The sequence below is a fragment of the Callospermophilus lateralis genome, chromosome 1, assembly GCF_048772815.1.
Source record: "Callospermophilus lateralis isolate mCalLat2 chromosome 1, mCalLat2.hap1, whole genome shotgun sequence".
In the NCBI taxonomy this organism is placed as follows: Eukaryota; Metazoa; Chordata; class Mammalia; order Rodentia; family Sciuridae; genus Callospermophilus; species Callospermophilus lateralis.
Genome location: NC_135305.1, coordinates 203,757,847 through 203,770,485, shown reverse-complemented (window position 1 = coordinate 203,770,485; position 12,639 = coordinate 203,757,847). Strand labels below are relative to the sequence as shown.

General features: G+C 40.7%; 1 pseudogene; it reads right to left on the bottom strand.

Moving 5' to 3' along the window:
- LOC143399675 (uncharacterized) overlaps positions 1 to 12,639 on the bottom strand; it is an 83,571-nt pseudogene that overhangs the window by 13,402 nt on the left and 57,530 nt on the right.

Sequence of the window (12,639 nt, the reverse complement as noted above, 5' to 3'; positions counted from 1 at the left end):
CCATTTTCATGAGATTCCCCCACCTTTGTTTTCCTTTTTACTCCCTAGCTTCCACATATTACACACTCTTAGACACACACAACACACACAAATGCACACACGCATGAATCAAATGCCACTTTTAAGGTTATACCTTCCTCTGGGGAAAGTCAAAGCCCCCAAATAATAAAGAAATCAGCATCACTCAGAGAAAATTTGCAGAACTCAAGCAACTGGAGAATTGACCCAATTCAATTCCAGAATCCAACTCACTCTCCTCTCTAACCCTTGCTCAGGACAGATGCAAACCCACACACACTACCCCCAATAAATGCCTATGAAGTAAAGATGAAAACATTGAATCGATCTGGGGCTCATGAATGAAAACTGCTGTCATGTGACCAAATCCCCGGTTCCAAAAATAATTCTGCTGCAATTGGGAGAACAGAAATGCCCAGCCACGCTGCCTTCTGTAAGCCCATCTCTGTCTCCTAGAATAAGGGAGAAAAAGAGAACAAAAATACAGCGCGCGCTCACAGCCTTACGTAATAGTCCCTGTCTCTCTCTAGCTGGCGGCAGCAAATTTTTTTTAAAGTGCCATAAATAGCTCCCTCTCCTGCCAAGGGAGACCAGGGGGAGAGGCTACACAGGGAACCTGCTCCCGGCTTGCCTCTCTTCTTTCAGCCCCAGTGGAACTTTTATGTATCTTCCAGCACAAAGTAAGTTTAGTGGACAAGCTGGACCGGGCCAAGAACAGACATATGTCATCCGAGAGACTCTATAAGCTGCACAGGGCAGTCAAAATTTGACTGTCAATTCCTGAGACAGCACTCCCAGGCTAGTGTAGGGAACAGAAACTACAGTGTGTTGCTCTGCAGAGGGGCTTTCTCAGCAACCCAGGCCAACAGAATTGCTTATCTGGGTAAATAGTGGCCCTTGGACACTTAATCCTGCCAGCCAAGGGGCACAAGGCCAGCCTGATGGGCACCAGGCAGAACAGAGGCAGTTCTCAGAGAAGCATCACAACGGTAATATGCCACATCTTGGTGCAAGCCCCAACCAGAGAACCAGAAATTGTAGCTGGGCTCTCTTTACATTGAGGAGGAAGTTTGGAGTCTAGCCAAAGCCCAGAAGGGCTGCAAGAATGGTAACTTTATAACAAATCCCTGTAAAGAAACCTGAGATTCCAGGCTGGAAAGCTATTGCTTTGAAGAGGAGAATCTTGCCTGGGAAGGGCCAAATGTCTTAAACTAAGAAGCCCGGCAGCCCACACTGCACATGCCTTCACTTTGAATGGGCACAGGGTCCCTGGGAGAGGAAAAAAAAAACAGTAGAATATGAGTTGAAATCCATGGGCAAGCACAGGAGGCCTCACTTGCCCTCCAGTGCACAGCCCTGAATTAGTAATGAACTTCACCCAGCCAACAACAGCACTGCTGAGCCCTCATACTCTAGGATAAAGCTGATATAATACCTAGATTGAGAAAGAGGCCCAGGAATGTGGGATGGGGTGGGAGAGAACAGTTCTATTGAGACAGGGTCTTGCTAAGTTGCCCTGCTTGCCTAAAACTTGCAATCCTCCTCCTGCCTTTGAATAGCTGGGGTTAAAGGCATGGCCACCTTGGCTAGCAGGTTCTGGTTTTACTGCACTAAGAGCTTTTTAAAAAATCATAATAATGCTAATAAGGAAAAGCATATTATTGATTGCATTTACTGTGTAGTGCTCAGCCAGACCTAGGGTAATACCTGGGGAGTCCTTGCCCCAAACTCATGGCAGCTGTTGGGCCAGCACCATCACCCTGTTCAAGATGCTGATGGCCAAACTTAGGCTGGAAGTAATTGGATAGAGTCCTAAGAATTGAGAGGTGCGATGGGTGTTGAACTCAAGCCTATTTAAAACTATTGCACTTGGCAAACATGCCTATAAGTGTATAAGGCAAATACTCACACAGTTTATTGTATTCTGCTCTTACCTCTTACATAGGTTTGAAAATTTCTCATGACAAAAAGCTGGGACAATGACCTTACATGGAAAAAAAATTATAAGATACTGTCAATTTCAAGACCAATGTACTCAAAGAAATTATGAAGATCTTTTCATACCAAAAAATGTTTAAATCCACAATAAAATATCCACATATGAATCTTTAATTGAAGAAAATACATTAATAAGTTTTCACGAAAAAATAGAACTAGTCATTAAATAAGTGATAATTACAGTAAGTATAAGAGATTATGTTACCTATCAAATTGGCATCCTTTTATTCTAATTATAACCTGGTGCTGACAGGGACACGGGGATGACCTCACACACACAAAGGCACATGTTGTCAAAACCAATTCCACTTCTACAACTATTTTCTAAGAAAAATCATAACCATGCATAGAGATTTAACTTTCCTCATCTTAGCATCTGCATAACACTTGTAAATTGGAATACGAATTTCAATTCAATAAGGCATTGTCTGTCCAGATAACACATCTGCACCCTCCTCACTGTAACACCATCTCCAATGGCAATGCAGAAGAAGGATGCTCAGGGCAGATTAAGTGAGAAAGTGGTAGATTGGGAAGCAGGGTTTAGAATATGGTGGTTTTATTTACATAAAAACAAGACAAATAACAAATGTAATTAAAGAACATTTCCGGTAGAATTTCATCATCACAGGCATTGGGTCCCCACCCAGGACTACACCAACAGTCCCCTGTTACTCCTCCTTATTATGTCCTTGGCTGGCCTCCAACATGACTGTCCAGCCCTTCCGTCTCCAGGGTTGAGTCACCTTAGCACTGCTGTACTGTCCTACCCACCAGCACTTTTCAAATAACCTGGATGTGAGCACATTTCCTAAATGCGACCACATAACCACAAATGCATTTCCTAAAGTACTTCTACTACAAGCTCAACCTCTTTGGGGACAAAAAGACATGGTCAGCATTAGTAACTGACATGTTCAGCAAGTTAAAGTCAGTTAACCCCTACAACCCTCCTTCCCATCAACAAAGTGGAAAGTAATAGCAGCCCCTAACAGTGCAGAGTCGTCATAGAGAATGAATAATACACTAAAGTGACAAAAATGCATTCTTAGCAGAGTAAATGCTCAATAAATGACAGACAGCTCTGGGTCACCTCTTGAGATAAATCCCCAGAAATGGAGGTCAGCCTGATGGAGAAATGGGACCCTATTCCAACCGGCATTTTCCTACCCTAGACAATGCACAAACTTCCATGCTTCATACTATGTGAGCAAAAACTGAATGAAGACTCATTTCTGCCTGTTTAGTTCGCCCTAGTGTACCCTCAGTGCCTCGAACATCACAGAACTCAAGTGAATGAATGAATTTAATGACTCACCCTTTCTGCCTAAGCCCGCTGAAATAAGCCACACCAACTCTTCTGTCTTTACAGTGACCTGGCGGGTCAATCACAACCGCAGCAACCTATAAAGTACAATAAATTTCCAGTGATTCATCTGTCATATTAGGAAATGTTTGAGGGGCTTCCTGAATGACATGATCAAATGACAGTCAGCTAGGATCCCTTCATAGTCAACTTCTGAAATTAACCTGGAAAACTACAAAACCTGAAAAGGAGGGGTGGGGATCTCAGCCACTCACCAAAAGGGAACAGGAAGTTTTTGTTTTAAAGCTTGTATTTTGAATAAAGCCTCATTTCTATTTCCATATCAGCTTCTCAGTGTGCACTCGACTACACTGAGATCACAGTCTTGTGTTTTTGAAAACAGATTCTGCAGCTATGGAAACAGAAGTTGTCACTATATTCTGACTTCAATGTGGGATCAAGTGGGAAGAAACATCTCAGCTTGGATACAGCTACTTCCTACAGATATTGCCCCTTACAATAAGTGTTTTAATATAATCAATAAATCATTTATGTTCCTAATTATCAAGACAAATTGGACTGCATAAAAATTCCTTCAATGAGCAAGTCATACTCCAGGCATATGTGGAGAAAAGTATTAATTTCATCAATTTTATATAATCCACAGAAAAGCAAATTGGTTTTTGGTCCACATGAAAAATCAGATACTGGACTTAAACCAGTTTGATGGCAAAGGAGAAAAGTCTCTACAAAAGCATTAACATAGGCATCTGGAAAGAACAAGAGAATAACTGGAAACCACAGCTTGATTTGTTTATCAGCTACTTTTAGTAAGTAATCCAAAGCAGACCTCAGGCTGACCCAAGAAGTAACACAAATAATTAGGAATGTGTGGTACTGGGGGTAGAAGCCAAGAGCTCTGTATAAGATCAGCCCAGGAAACTGAGATCAGGGGCTAGAGCTGCAGAGGGACTAAAGAAGCATGTTCTCCAACTCCCCAAGAAAGAGAAACCCAAATAGGCTTTCTTGTTGAAACTGACAGGTTGTCACTAAGGAAGTAGTCAGAACAGTCCCCTGGAGTGAGTGGGCCATGATAAGCACAATGTATAAAAGCAAGAGAAAGATAGGAAATGGAAAGAGGAAACTCAAAGGCAAGGGACTGGATGGATGGCAGACAGGGGGGACTGAGTCAACCTTGCCAATCAAGAGTACTCGCTCCTCACTGGTCCTCACCAGGCACCACCCCATGGCACCAACCACGGGAGGTCCCACGTGTTTACTGCTCAGGACCTTGCTCAGAGGAGCCATCGTCCACATCAGCTTTGCTGAGCCAGGCCATCTCTTTTTCTTTCCAAGATCATTCATTCTGTTACAGAGCAAGCAGCATCTCTCTGTGGCTTTGGTGGGTCTGACACACTTCAGAGCTTCCTCTTCACGACTGAAAGTTGAGCAGCCAGCCCCGTGTAAGACATGAGACGCTTACCATGTCAGAACCACCCCACCTGCCTGCAGTCAGGAGAGCGGATGGGGGTCACATTTTTACAAAATGAGTTGTATTTGGCCTACAATAGGCTTCTAATTAATTGCTAAGTCTTAAAAATCAAAAGTTTTCACATAAAAAAATTCTAGATATGAAGCCTCTAGATAAATTTGGAGATCAAGCAACATCAGGCTCATATTCCTGAGATGTTCCTGAGAAGGAGCATTTGGTCAGGAGTTATAATCTGCTGTCCGACTTGCCACAGTTCCCACCACTTGTGCGCTCAGCTAGTTTTATCCTTTTTTATTTGCCTAGCCTCTGTTAGCATGTTACACAGAAAAATGCACAAAGTTCTAGAATGGTTTTGCTTCCATAATCACAGAATGAAATCTGATCTTGGCAGGTCCTTTTTCTTATATCAATGCCATTTTGCAATATTCCAGTTAAAAAAGAATGTCTGGAAAGGGATGGATTTTAAATAAATTTCTGGATAATTTATTTTTTTATACCTAAAATTGCAGATATATAACCCAACATAAAAGTTTTTTTTAAATCCTTAGACTCACACAATGAGAATTTTCTTCATCAAATTCTTTTGTCAATTTATAACCAGAATTTCACAGAGGAATTTTATTAGACATTCAACGACTGTTGGGGGCCACAGCCTAGTCGGGATGACGCATGGCATTTTGCCAGAAGGGAGTGGTTGAGAGGTGATGCTAGCGAGATGATGATGGTCATGTTAAACTGTGTATTCAATTGTATACAGACCCGTGCTGTCCGCCTCAGGCGCCCACTACTTTGGGGTTCCCGCTACTTTGGAGTTCTCGCGGGGATTCCTGGGGAGTTCGCATTGGTTGGTGAAGTTCCAGTGGAGAAAGTTCCGGTTGGTGTGTGGCGTGCCTAGGAGGGCCGCACGGGTGGTGTTCTTGGGAGTTCCGAAAATAAAGTTTGTTCCTGCTTGAGTGGCTCGTGATTTGTGCCCAGCCAGACTGCGGCAAACGACCAGATAATCCTAATTACAGGATATGAAATTAGATCATGAGACCTATCTAACCAGGAATATAAGGATGGTTCAACATTTTAAAGTTCATTAGTATCATCTACTATATTATTAGATTTAAGGAGCAAAATCCAGGATTATATTCATCAATACTGAAAAAACTTTAATAAAATTCAACACCGTAGTTCCAAGAAAAATATTCCGTAAAATTGGAATTGATGGATACATCCTTAACATGAATACACATCATGCCCCACAGACTAGAGCCAACCTCTTTCCCAGTGGATAAATACCAGTGGCACTCTCAGTAAGATTAGAACAAAATAAGGATGCCCACTATCTCTACTACTGTGTTACAATGCGGTGAGGATATCAGCACACATTAGACCAAAGGAAAAACTTAGCAGCATAAGAGGAAAAGAAGCTAAATTATCCCTTTGCTAATAATATTATTATATACCTGGAAACCCAAGAGAAATAATAACAAGACTAACTCAAACAATAAAGGGACTTAGTAAAGTAGAAGAATATAGTACAAAAATTCTACCACTATGTTACACAAAAATCAATGACATTCATATCCTTAACAATAACCAGTTAGACAATCTATTGGAAAATAAAGTGCTATATTTTATAGTAAAATTAAAATATTCAGAAATATGCAAAAAAAGGTAAAACATTTTCTAAAACCACACAAAGTTATTTGTTATGACATGAAAGTAGGAGAAAAATACTGGCAGCAATCTTAATTATGCAAGAGTTTATTTAACCAAATAATAGAATGCTTTGCAGCTAGAGAGAAAGAAAGAAAAATAGATAGATAGATAGATAGATAGACAGACAGATAGATCGATCCCCATAAACTGGAATATATTACTAAGTGAAAAAAGAAAGGCTTTGAGGAACTGGGGTTGTGGCTCAGTGGTAGAGCGCTTTCCTAGCATGTGTGAGGCACTGGGTTCCATTCTCAAAACCACATATAAATAAATAAAATTTTAAAAAGGCATTGATGTTTTTCATAATCTAGATATTAAGTCAATGAAGATGGGGAACCTCAAAACAGAATATAAACAGAAAGAAACAAACATAATTACAAAGAAAATTAGTAGCAAACACCTCAGAAGGAAATAGAGTATCAAAGTCACTTTTCACCCAATACTCTGTGCACACTTAAGACAGTCAAAGGACTACAAAAATTTTTTAAATAAAAACTGCGAAAACTCAATCTTGCATTTTATTTAATAAGTTTGTTGACAGTAGTGGTAGGGGCACAGACAATTCTAAAATTAGTTTGGGCAAAAAATGTAAAATGTTCATAACCAGGAAGGTTTTTTTCTTTTTTTCTTTGTTGCTGGGGGTAGGTGGTGGGGGGTAAGTTGTTTAGTTGGAAAGGCCTGGAAAGTATTTTTAGCAGGAGTATGAAAATGTTCAATGTGGGTAGAGCTTAAGATTTAGGGGGGCTGGAGCTGGGAGGTTACTAGGGACAGATCTAGGCCAACTGGTCAAAACTCTAGGAACGCCACTACCTACCACTATAACCTGTGTTATAGTGGTTGTAGTTATAGTTGTAGCAGGGAGTCCGAGGCCTTGGCCTTGGCCTCAGACTCCCTGCTACAAAGAGCTTGGCCATTACCTGGTGGGCAACTGTAGCAGCATATCTAGCTGCAAAGCTCATCTGAGATGTCCAGTGAATTAGATGAAATAATCAGCTTTGACATTAGAAAGTGTGGTGACCATGTATGTGGGCAGGTCTGCTCAGTGCACATCATAGATTCAAAGCTACAGAAAGACACATGCTTGAACACCTACTTCTATGACTTTCACTATCAGTGAACTCTGATCAGAATCAAGCAATATCAAATTGATCAGCCTTTACTCAACTATTTTTTAAGTATAGCTACTTAATTAAGTATAACCCATGAATTAAAAATATACCCTTAGTATCGTAGGGTAAAATCCATTCATAAATCATTTTCAGAAAAGCTTTTCATTTCCAGGAAGTCTAGTACAAATGTTTTAACTTCAGTTATTTTAGGAAACATTCTGTAAGCTACTTAAAATGTTTATTATGCACTGATTTTTCCATGACAAGTTCAAAATAAAGAAACATGTATTCTATGCTTATCATATCTGTAAGATAGCTCTCCAGATTCCATTGGTAATATTTTAGAGTTCTTAGGAATTACATTTGGGTAACTCAGAAAGGGAGCTCAACTTTGTTTCCCTTCTGAAAGTCTTCCAACACCAATATGGGAGGATCCGTGTTTTTGTGATGTGCCACTGCCACCCAACCCAGAAGGCATCTGAGGTCTCCTTTTGGGTCTTATCTCACTTTGAAATGTCTTGGAACATTTCATTTTAAACCACCCCAAAAACCTATCAGCAAAAACAACAATGGTTTATTATTTCTCACAATTCTTTGGATGGAAGAAGCTCAGGTGGCCAGTCCTTCTATTCAGCCACAGACAAAATGCAAGAAAATGGATGAGGCTGTATTCCAATAAAATTTTATTTACAACAGTGGGTGGGACAGCTTTGGTCCAGGGGTCACTTTGCTGAGTCCTGGTCTGGGAGAATGAGCACTGCATTTGGGACTGAAAACCAAGCCTGGAATTCTGACTTCACTACTCACAACTGGTGCAGACCTTAGTTGAGCTTCTTAAATTTTCTGCAGTATATCTTCAGAATCTAAATAACAGGAGTGATGTTATCCATCTCCCAAGGCAACTACAGGAAGAGAAATTCCACAGGTGAAAGTGCCCTTTGTTCCATCTGTAGAGCTAAAAGCTGTACAGCTTCTCAGGACCAGCCGCAGGAGGGCAGCCAGGCAGGAGATGTTGGGCACTGTTTTCCCACAATATGAAACCCTCACTGATGAAAATTCTATTTTGCAGCAGGCTGAAAGTCTTTGTTAAAGACCCAGCACTGTTACGCTCTTTCTCGACGGCAAAATACCTTGTTTTAAGGCATATGGACAACCCTGACACAACTGTATTTCACAAATAAGTAGTATGCACAAGGGAGAAGAGAAAAATCACCAAAACAAACAAGCCTCCTAAGTGTTATTACTCAATGTTTCTTCAGAGATACAACAATACAGTCACTGGTTTGGAGCTTCGGAAAAGTTTTAAAATAGTCTCTGAGGCAATTTTTTTGTAATACTAAAAGCATCATTGGAACTTTCTAAATATGTAGATGCAAGCTTTATTTTTCTAAATTGATGCTGGTAGAGTGAAATTTTTTCAAAAATTTGAAAAATCTATCCTCAGTCAACAAAATAAAAAAGCACAGATTTTTTTTTTTTTTTTTTTTTTTGCACTGGGGATTGAACTCAGAGGCACTCAACCACTGAGCCACATCCCCAGTCCTTTTAGAGACAGGGTCTACTGAGTAGCTTAGTGCCTCGCTTTTGCTAAGGCTGGCTTTGGACTCAGGATCCTCCTGCCTCAGCCTCCGAAGCCACTGGGATTACAGGTGTGCACCACCATACCCAGCACACGGAAGGAATTTGTTTGCATCTATTGATAATAGCAATAGCCCACCAAGAGATTTCCACAAGAATAACTGGCAGCATTGAACTCCTGTTTCTGGAAAATTCTATCTCATCCACAAGAAAGCAGACATACTAAAAAAGTGACGTGTCCACAGACAAAACCTCATCTGCTGTGGGATTCTCCTCCGCCATGGCTTGGCTTGCAATTTCAATGTCCCTTCTGCCAATTGAGCAGCTTAGGCCAGAAGCAGCTGCCTCACCATCTCCACCAGAGACAGCTGCACTCTGGAAGGGTGGCGCCAGCATCCTAGAAGGGTGTGGGCTCCTTCCTAAGCCCCAGAATGAGTGCTGATGGCTGTCATCATTTGAATTTAATACCCCTTTCCAAAGCAACCTGGATCTCTTCCAGGGCAAAGTACTACTGAATAAAGCAAAATCCAGGCAGATGAATGGATATTGGGCCTATTGCTCCTGATTCACAAATTAACAAACTGGTATTTGTTGCTGGCCTTCTGGTTTATAAAAAAGACAAGAAAGAAGTGAGATGACTTAGAATAACACAAACAAAAGTGAACATTCCCAAAGTCCCTTGTATTTTTACTTGAAGAGAGTGGAATTCTCACATGATAGCTGGGATGTCTATATTAAGTATCTCAGGCCGATCTTCTACTAAATAAAGTTCAAGTGGCATTGAGTTCACATGATCCTCAGAGCTCTCCTGACAGCTGATTGTTCTCCCCATATCTCCTGCTTTTGGAACTCTGGCTTCAAAGTAGCTCCTTGCCTGCTTTTGCCTGGGCCAGAGTCCAGTCTGTACCCAGAAGGGGTGTGTGTGATGAGCTATCAAAAGAACAGCAGATAACAGGGCTGCCTGCCTCACTGTGTGCATGTACACGTGGGGGTGTGGGTGTGGGTGGCACACACAACCCCATCACTCTTAAAAACCAAAGGTCAATGGCCATATTAGATGTTAACATTAGGGAAAGCTGAGTCAAGGGTATATGGGAACTCTCTTTACTCTCTTGGCAACTTTTCTGTAAACCTGTAATTGTACCATAATAAAGACTTTTCAAACATAAACTTAAGGTCATCTTCAAGGCTTAAAGCATACCTGATTTTTACAAAGTTCGTCCTCATAAGTCATTAATCCCTTAGAGGTCGTTTATTACCCTGAAATGAAACTGATGAGATCACCAAGGGACTGCAAAAACACCTGACAAGCAGGTGTGACATTAACGTGACAGTGTTCACATTCAGGCCTGTCCCCAATGACAGGCTGTGACTATAAGCTGGTAAGATGCTCAAAGAGGCCATGCTGAAGAAGGAGCCCTCACCAACTACTCTACTACAGGGGCCTGCAATGTCAAAACTGCCCTGTCTTACCTTCTTTTTTAAATTTTTAATATTTATTTATTTCTTTATTTATTTTAGTTTTCAATGGACACAACATCTTTGTTTGTATGTGGTGCTGAGAATCGAACCCGGGCCGCACACATGCCAGGCGAGCGCGCTACCGCTTGAGCCACATCCCCAGCCCTGTCTTACCTTCTCAAATGCAAGGGGACAACACTGATGTGTAGCAATTTGGTCACCCTTTATAGTTTAAGTGCCCCTAAAATTATTTTTGTTTAGTTTTTGTGTAGTGGTCTACTCAATATTTTTTAAAAAGTTTCTCTCTGTTCCTCAGAACTCTGGATCTTCTAATTTTTATGCTTAGAAACTATTCTAATATACAATAATTTACTCATCTGTTTACTGTCCATTTACCCAAACAGAATGTGAGTTCCACTGGGTTCCCCCAAACAGAATTTGAGTTCCACTGGAATGGGGCTTTTATATGCTTTGTCTACTGCTAATGGGATTTCTTCAAAACCTACTATGCGTTTGCCCCATCTGTCCTACTGACTTTGTTCTCTGGGATGAAGAGACAAGAACAGAATATTTTTAAAAAATGACATTATTTTTGCAGGAAAAAAAATGATAAATGTCAATCAAATGCTTTGAATCACTACTATATGCATATAACCTTGTCCTTCATGCCTTTGCTGCATAAGTGTCCATACTAAGTATGTGTCACTTATGTAAGTTATTCATTCCTCACAAATCCATGAGAGAGAAGGAGCCATCATCACTGTTCCCATTTTACAGAAGAGGAAACCGTAATGGCAAATATGAAGTCAGGACACAAATCTAAGTTACCCAACACCTAGCCTAGAATGGGCCTCTGCCCACCACAGCTAGCAGTCTCTCTGTGGGAGGAAAAAACACTCTGAAATCAGTCACTTCAGGATTTATCCTAGAACATAATAAACTTAATGAGCTGGATAATTTTTTTAAATACAATATAAAAAGTAAAGAAAATTATGCGTGATCCCGACACACATACTCTTGTATGAAAATACCCACAGGGAAACAAGCCAACAGCTGAAGCCTGTGAACAGGCAAAGCAGAAACGACCCCCAGTTCTCACCCCACTACTGTTTGCAAAATTTTTCTAGGATCTGCAAAAGACTAGTACAGAACCTACTAATGAAGACAAGCTGGTATCTTTCTAAAATAGTTAACTTGGTTCCCATGGTGGGGGAGGGGAGAAGGGCAGTATAGAACTCCAATCTGTACATATAGAGAGGACATGGGAGCCTTCCCCAAAGTCCAAATCCTACTTACATCATTTGTATGCATATGTGCATATGTATACACACACATACATGTAGTATATACATACACACCTAGATTTCTTTTAAATTGAGAAAATGTACACTCTGTCTTACAGTTAAAGCACAAGGAGAGGGTAAAGAGTAAGTCTCTTAAGATGGTGCACTCTTTCTCCATTTTAAAATCTATGAAATCAAGGTATGTCTTATAGTCAATGGTACCTTACCGTGCTAACTTTATAACATTACTTTTCTTATAGGTACATAAAGCAAATGATATCTTTTAACCTATGGCATGTTATCTTTTGATTACGTGCCTAGACCCATATTTCTTTAAAAGGCAGCATGCTTTACACACAGTTTTGCACTTTGATTCTCCTGCCCAGCAGTAACCTGAGATCAATTCTTATCATTGCTGGTAAAGATGCTTCTTTAGCTTTTACAGATGCAGACAAATCTGCTGTTCGGACAAATCATAACTTGACCAGTTACCCTGTGGTGGTGATTTGGACTGCTTCAACTGTTTTAAGTCTTTAGCAGTATACTGTGAGGAAACATTTCTGCACAGCTCTGAGCGCTGCTGGAAGCAGAGCATGGGTGCTTACATGCAGAGTGTCTGAGTCAAATAGAATCACTTAAATACAGCCAGACTGGGGATGGACGGTAGGCAAGTTCAGCCCTACTATA